Genomic DNA, 8673 nt, shown 5'->3' with positions numbered 1-8673 from the left:
AACTAACTGCTATGCCACACATCACAGAGATTAATCTACTTTAGTCAAATGACTGTAAGTGATTATCACTCCTGGGAAAGGCAACTGCAACAACACCTTTAGTGTTTGACCAAACAACTAAGCAGGATAGTTTAGATATGTCGACACACGAAGTTAGGTACCACAGGAGCTATTAGATTAATATAATCACTTGTCCTGGATGACTGATATTTGACCCTGGCATTTCTGAAAAGAACGAGAACCAACCAAGCTTGATCATGGCCTGTGAGATCTGCTCTAAGTTAAAGAGTCAATGGTAGGATTGAAATTGTATTATGAGTCAGATAGAACACATGCCACAGAATCCACCAAGCTGTCATTGACTTGCAAAACTATATCAAATAATACTATGGAAAAAAACATAAAATGTGATATTGGCTGTAGAGAGCTGGATGGCAGGGGACCATCTTGAAGGATTCCTTCTTCTATAATAAGTACATATTGATCATGTGTTTTATTATATGTAATTATATTGAAAAGGAAGTCTACTATTCATCATACTATATTTTAAAGTTTTACAAGAAACATAATGATGGAGGAAGGTAATTCATTGGCTAATAAAGAAACTGCCTTGGCCCATTTGATAGGCCAGCCTTTAGGTGGGTGGTGTAAACAGAACAGAATGTTGGGAGAAAGAAGCTGAGTCAGGGAGTCACCATGATTCTCCCACTCCAGACAGACGCAGGTTAAGATCTTTCCTGGTAAGCCATCTCGTGGTGCTACACAGAATATTAGAAATGGGTTAGATCAATATGTAAGAGATAGCCAATAAGAGGTTAAAACTAATGGGCCAAGCAGTGTTTAAAAGAATACAGTTTCCATGTAATTATTTCGGGTATAAAGCTAGCCATGTGGGCAGCCGGGTTGCGGGACACAGCTCTGCTGCTCCTTCAACAGAGTGGCGCCCAACGTGGGGCTCGAACCCATGACCCTGAGATTAAGAGTCTCATGCTCTACCAACTGAGCTAGCCGGGCAGCCAGGAGCCAGGCTGTGGGAAGAGGCCCACAGCTCTTACTACAACATAACATATCATATTCAACTCTGCTAAAGATTCTAGCCAAAATGGTACTTCCAAATTAGAATAAAAATACTGAATGTGTAGCTAGATTTCTAATTGGAAACATTTATAGACACACACACATACACACACACACACACACAATGGTGTAAGAGGTCCTTCTGTCTTTGTGTTGCTTTCATTGGTTAATAAAGAAACTACTTTGGGCCCCTTATAGGACAGAACTTAGGTAGGTGGAGAAGACAGAACTGAATGCTGGGAGGAAGAAAGCAGAGTCAGAGAGATGCCATGGATCCTCCTTCTGAGACAGACGCTGGTTAGAATCTTGCCGGTAAGCCACTGCCATGTGGCGATATACACTGATTAATAGAAATGGGTCAAATTAAGATGTAAGAATTAGCCACTAAGAAACTCAAGCTAATGGGCCAAGCAGTGATTTAATTAATACAGTTTCTGTGTGGTTATTTCAGGTGTAAGCTAGCTGGGCAGCTAGGACAAACAAGCGGCCCTCTCCTTATAACACCGTAATATATATGAGTGTAGGTATATATGCAAGTGTGCATGTATGTTCATATGTGTGCATATTTCTCTATCTATCTATCTATCTATCTATCTATCTATCTATCTATCTATCTATCTATCTATTTATCATGTATCTACCACCTATATATCTATTATCTCTATCAATCATCTATCCCTTTCTTTTATCTAGGCATGCTCATAGAGAGAAGAAAAAGAAAATTATTATTAAAATAAACTCATGTGATCAGTTTGGGAGGCCAAGAATTCACATTATCTGTGACCTGTGACACACAGAGAACTTCGGGGGGGGGGAAGGGACAGAGTGAAAATAAGAACTTTAGGCTGAAACTCTGATGTAGGGATGCTCAGATTGCATCCAAAGATCTTGATTCCTACTTTTAGATGATAGAAATTGTAGACATTTCTTCCTTTCTATTCATTCTTCCAAACCCTTCCATGTATCTTCCCCCCTCTTTTTCAAATTCATGATCACTGTTTTTACCAGTTGTTACATAGAGTTTGAAAACTGTTTTTGAAAATTATTCTACTATACTTAAGATATCTAGTAGCATAAACACATTCACATTTCAAAAAAAAATGAAGTAAAAAGAAACATTGGGAAAGTACTATTACACAAATGACAGAGGCAATAATGAATTTAATAATATATGCAAAAGGATCAGATTATGAAAACTAAATGTTTCAGACTTTGCTGATAGCTAAATCAAATCCTGTGCACTACTTGAACTTACTGGCTAAATGAAGGTGATGTATTTGGACAAAATGAAAACTTCTAAGTTAAAAAAAAGGAAGAAAATGGTCAAGGATATGGCAAACAATTAGAAAAAAGTGATATAAAATATTTTTACTGCTAAAGATAAGGCCTAAAGTGTAACCCAAATGTGGATAAAAACAAAATTAGCATTTGAATATAATAAAAGACTAAATAATTATTGTAAATTTTAACATGTTTTTAATACACTGATGACCAAGGAAAAGAAAATAGTTTATATAGTTTATTCATGAGCAGCTGGATGAAGAGTGGCATAGAAGAGTTGGTAAGAGCCCCTGAGAGAGTTGGTAACTAAGTATAAAAAAATATACGAAAGTAGAAAGCAAAAAATATATTCTATTGTCCAAAGAGCAATTACACAAATTATGAACTACATTACCAAGAAAATGATGATGAACTTTATAGATTGCTTACAGTCAGAGCATCCTTTATGATTACAGGTGACAGGACCGTCTCATGCAAGACGAGTGTGATAGCACGGTACTTAAGCTGTCTGGAAAGCAGCGTCTTGTAAGATGTTTAAATATTTTTATCTACTTGTAATGTAACTGCACTTCTCAGAATCTACTATAAAGAAGTATTCTGAAATATGGATATATTATTTTGCCAAAGTTGTTATCCACATGTTCAACAATTGAGAAGTTACTAAGATATGATATCTCCGTATGATAACACATTAGCCAGAAATTAAAATAATATTTATAAAGATATTTTAGTGATATGAGTAAATGATGTAATACATTATGTAAAATTTGAACTAGATGGAATAGAAAGAGCATAGGAGGGCAGGCAGAAGGGGACGGGATAGTAGGGAGATATTTTGAATAAAATGCAAGGAAAGCATTTATCTTTAAACTTTTGATTTTAATTTATTTTTATAACTGTGTTTTGTTAATGTTTTAGAGATATGTGCATTTAAAATGAGTAAAATAAAATTGTTTTTCAAGAACACATTTTTCCCTTAAATATGAAGTATTGATTTTAAGATTTTTTTTCACCATTGCTAATTGCATCATCCTCAAATATTTTCAATTCAGTTTAATTGTCCAGTGACATGTAAAGGCAAAGCAATCACATTCTTTTCATTGGCTTTGTCTTAGGGTATTACTAAGGTAAGTGTAACTGTAGAACTGACACATTGGTAAAAGCGGTAGTTATCAAAGACCTGTCATAGTAAGGATAAACTTCGGAGAGAGAGCTTACAGCCATGTTGTGGTCTTGATCCTTCCTCACAGATGAATTTTTGAAATGAAAATCAAATCTTGGGCAAAGATTCTGAAAGTCATCAATGTAGTCCCCGCTGTTCTTAGCCTAGAGAAGATTCTAGATAAAATCCTTTCGTCTATATGTTGACGGTGCATCCTACATTGGGTTAATTCACATCACTCCTGGCGAAATTATTAACAGTCCCCTTGCCACCTGAATGGGCTCTGCTTGTATGACAGGTCACAGGCTGTTCTCTTTCTGTGGTCTGCAAAGCTTATGCTATAAATTGCTTCCATACACAGACTAACTTGACTTCTGTCTCTGTCCCTGCCTCTGCAACACTCCTACTGATCAGAATATCTTCATAGTGTGTGATTTTTTTTCCCCTGGGAGAGTGCTGACTCTATGTGCCATTTTCATGAGTGATAGAGAAACAGTAGGGTGGCAAACATGAGCAGGGACAGTTATTTTCTTCCCATCACCTTCCACTCATCTTGTTCCTCATCATCCTTCGTTGGTCTTCAAGACAAGGTATGCTGACTGAGTTTGAGGCTGAAATGTAAAGCAAATCGTTTGTGTTCCCTGAATACAATTATGAAAACTGATGTAATGCTGGGTTTGTGGCTTTTTCAAGACTATGTTTACTGTCCAAGCATAAGAACTTAACTTCTGACCCCCAAAACCCAAGATAAAAATAACACTTGGCATGATGGTGCATGTATGTAATCTCAGAAGTGGGAGACAGAGACAGACAAAGCCCTAGTGTTCTCTGACTATGCAGTCTAACCAAACTGGGGAGTTCCAGGCCAGTGAGAGACCCTGCCTCAATACAGAACAAGTTAAAGTAAACCAAACAAAACCCAAGTAGACAGAGGAACTAGGATGACATCTCAGGTTAACTTCTTGTCTCCACATGCACGAGCATGTGTATACATATGGATATCTCCACACTTACGCACACATATGAACACACGCCCAAAACTGAAGTTCACATGTTACGATGCCACGCTATCATTCCTGTTTAGTCATATATCTATCTCTTGCCTATTCAGACAAACCTTCCTTCCCTAGAATACAGAGCAGAAAGCCCAGACCTCTTCCCAGTATTGTCATAATCGTTCTTGAGCACAAAATTAGGAGATAGAATAAAATAAACAGTGCTTTTCTGAACAGATGTGTTATACTACTCAGCCTGGGAGCAGCTGATACACGCAAAGGTCTAGTCTAAAACCCAGTTCAAAAATAATATTTTCGTTGGATTAAAGAGTCTGGTGATTTACACCTACCATTGCCCTTAACTCTGACTACAAGCCAAAGTTTAGTAACAAATAGAAACCTGGTGTCAAAGTCACAGGAAACAATGCTAAGATCCAGGAGAGCTTTTCCAACTTGTCGTCAGATGTGTGAGTGTTCAAACATGCTGGTTCTGAACTTTCAAATCTGCTCTCAAACTTTCCCATGTTTATGACTGATCTCTGCACGATAAGCAGCTGAGTTAAAGAAATGAGTCATAAGTCCTTTCGATAAATCCTTTGCGCATTTGCCTTCATGTTCGTAAGCTGAACAAAGCTGTATTCTGAAAATATCAAAAATTCATAATTTTCTTTTCTCATGAGTTCTCTTGTTTTTTTCTCTTATTTTTTGAGGTTCTATGTAACCTCCTGAGATTCTGAATTTTGTTATCCATGACGTTTTTCTTTGGCTTTCTCTTGGGAATGCTTTCTTCTGGTGTTAACATTTGCTCTGTGAGAGCTCTGCAACCATTCTCACACACAACACAAATATGGAAACTCACTTATTTGTGAATTCTTTTTTTTGGTGGGAAAATACACATTTCTTATTGAAATTTGATTACATTTAAGAAGCAAACATTAATTTTAATTCTATAAGAAAATAACAAAAAACGAACACAGTTAAAACCTAAAACTAAAGTCAAGATCAATTTAAATTGTTTTTGGTCTGGTCCCTATGTTAGCTATATTAAATCTCATTTTCATAATGGGAACATTTCAGAATTAAATATATTTTCTTATTTTAATGCTTTACCTTAAATTAAATTTATGGATTAATATAAATTTATCCATATTCATTTTTAATTCTTTACTAAGTGACATATATCTGAGGAAAATATTTATTAGTTGGTAACATATCCTAATACTGTGGAATACAGGGATGTATATACTAACCCCAGGGACTTTCAGAAGACAATGTCAGGAAAGAGTATGAAGAAGAAATTAAGTGAACTGAGAACAGATAGAGAAGGACGGAGGGACAGAGAAAGAGAGGGGCAATGAGGAAGAGTTGGAGGGCGAAGAGATAAGAGAATTTGATGAGGAAATTTAAAAAGCTAGCTGGCAAATTTTTAAAATAATATTTTATCAATTCTTTGAGAATCTCAAACAATGTCCTTTAATAAAATTACCTTCATACAATTGAGCTTCTGATGGTTGTGAGATCAGACGCTTACAAAAGGAAGCTTACACTAGTTCAGACCTAAGAAATAGACAGGCATTTATTAAGGGGTAAAAACTTACAAATCGGGATTCTCTGCTTGAACCATGGCTGAAGATGAGATCCAAAACAAACCGAATCAGCAAAACGGGGCCCAGGGGGAGGAGAGAAGGGCAGAATGCGCTTCCACATCCTGGTAAACAGTTTTTGCGGCCCTGCTCCAGTAGGCGGGTAGTTACTAGCTGTAAACCTCCCAGCAGCAAGATGCATGTTTGCTCTCCTTCTTCATAAATCCACAGAGTCCAGTTTGTGTTGTTCAGTTGCTCTTGGGTGTGAGGCCTTCCCTGGTGGGATTGGTATACCATGTATTATACCAGTAAGGAAAACTGATTTTTCCTCTCCAAACAGCTACTAAATGTATTAAACATTTACACCCCTAGATAGCCCCTTTATCTAGGGATGGCACTTCATGCCTGCCTCCTCTTCTTTGTGTGGATTTTGTCTGGTTTGTGTTTGTGCAAACTTCTGTATGCAGTTGAGGGAAAATGAGCTTATTTTGGGTTGTCTGTCATTTGTCACAAACTCTTGGACTCCGGGACCTTCCTCTCTCTCTCTCTCTCTCTCTCTCTCTCTCTCTCTCTCTCCAATTTTGTTCCTCCTGGAGAACTGACCTTGCTTTGGCACTGTTTTATTTCATTTTGATTTATGTATATTATTTATGTATATTTAAGTATTGCTTATGGAGAAACAGCACTACAACTAGGTTCTATTCCAGTTTCTCTCTGGAATATATTTATTTCCACCTTCTTATTTTAATTTTGAAACAGGATCTCATTCTGTGATCCAGGCTATCCTGAACCTCACTGTACATCTCAGACTAACTTTGAACTGATGAAAATCTTTCTGACTCATCTCCTGGAGTACTGGAATTTGAGGCATGAGGCACTATGATACAGAATTTTGAGTTGGTGGGACTTTTCACTATTTTAGTGATGACTGTCCATTGTCTTCAGAGTTGCGTGATTTCTAAGTATAGATTAAAAGTAGTTATTCTTTCTTTTCTAATTACTACCTTTCTCCCTGGTGACTTGAAGATACTTTTCTCTATTCCTTTTTTTTTTTTTTTTTTGTCAGCTCATGGTATGGTTACAGTGTCTGTGAAGGTCAGTCTTGACCATCCTTCACCTTATTTACCTTAAGAAATGGCAAAGGCCATTTAATATTTTCATCAAACCTTTCTTATTTCTTTAATTCTATTTTCTTATCTTATTGTGGAACATACCTTTACACTGTGTAAAGATGTGTCTTTGTAATTGGTTTAATGAAGGGTGGAATGGCCATTAATTAGACATGAAGAGCTTAGGTGGGACTTCTGGGGACAGAGAGCTCTGTGAAGAAGAAAGAGGAGTTGCCAACCAGTTGGAGAGGAAACAACATGAACAGGACAGAATAATCATAACTAAGCGATGTAAAAGAGCATAAATTAAAAGATATGGATTAATTTAAGTTATAAGAGCTAGTTAGAAACAAGTCTAAGCTATTGACCGAGTTTTCATAATTAATAACAAGTCTCTGTGTTATTCCTGGGGAGCTTGTGGTCTACAAGAAAAGTCTGTCTGCATTATCTCTTTTACCATCTATCTAATTTTTTGAGATGCTATTTTAGCTCCAACTGTTTTGGAAGTGGCTCTATAGTCTAGGCTAGACTAGAATTCAGATCAACCTGCCTCTGCCTCCCAATTACTGGGATGAAAAAGTGTGCAAAAGCACCACCTGGCTCTTATATCCCAATTGCATGTGAACTGTTTCTCTAATTTTTCTATACCCCAAAATTGTATCAAAACAAACAAATTTTTGTCACTTAATTTGTTCCAATTTCTTTTCACCTTATTCTCTCCTTTCTCGTATTCCTCTGTTTTTCCTGAAGCTGCTTTCTTTAAAATGAGTGTGGTTTGACTAGAGTTTTAGATTTCACTTTTATTTTCTCATAATGTATGTATGATTGCCTTTATCCTTAAAGTACCATTCAGATATCCAAAAGGAGGACACCTTCAGAAGGATTTCTTATTACTATTTCTAGTGGTTATAATTTGTGGGCATGTAGTCGGTAGAGTCTATCTCAAAGAAAGATTGAAACTGAATTTGGTAAAGATGTTTGTTTGCCTTAGTTTTGACAAGGAAATTAAGATAGAGAAACACAAACATATTTGACAGTTCTCACATATGATTAAGATGAATGGAGGAAACTTGCCTCTTCATTCCCTTTGAACACACAATGGCTTTGTTCTTAGCACCATAAAGACTCAATAATATCAGATAGCTGTAGTTGTTCTGCTAGTGCAGCCTTCTTATGCTTACTGTCATCTCGACTAACCTTGCCAGGTACTTTCCACTGCACAATTCCACACGGCATTATAATAATTTTTGAATATAAACATTCCTAATGAAAACATTTCTCATTAAGATCAAGGAAGATAAAAAAAAATATCTGACTAGCTCAAGAATTAATTTTACCTCCAATGGCAGGGACCTTTATCTTCTTGGTAAAGTTTTGAAAAAAAGAACAAATATCTGGGGAAATTTGGTTTTCAGAAAGTACATGTCAAGGAATTTTATCAGTTCCAGAAATATAAAGACAAAAAT

The 8673-nt window shown here is 36.4% G+C and overlaps 1 non-coding gene across 1 annotated transcript; it reads right to left on the bottom strand.

Moving 5' to 3' along the window:
• Positions 1-941: 941 nt before the first annotated feature.
• On the bottom strand, positions 942-1014 carry Trnak-cuu (transfer RNA lysine (anticodon CUU)). Its single transcript has one exon. It is a non-coding gene; the product is annotated as a tRNA-Lys (tRNA).
• Positions 1015-8673: the final 7659 nt, after the last annotated feature.

This window comes from Alexandromys fortis, unplaced genomic scaffold, assembly GCF_014885135.2.
Source record: "Alexandromys fortis isolate MF-2015 unplaced genomic scaffold, M_Fortis_MF-2015_v1.1 scaffold_135, whole genome shotgun sequence".
NCBI classification, from domain to species: domain Eukaryota; kingdom Metazoa; phylum Chordata; class Mammalia; order Rodentia; family Cricetidae; genus Alexandromys; species Alexandromys fortis.
This window is presented reverse-complemented; position numbering and strand designations above follow the sequence as displayed.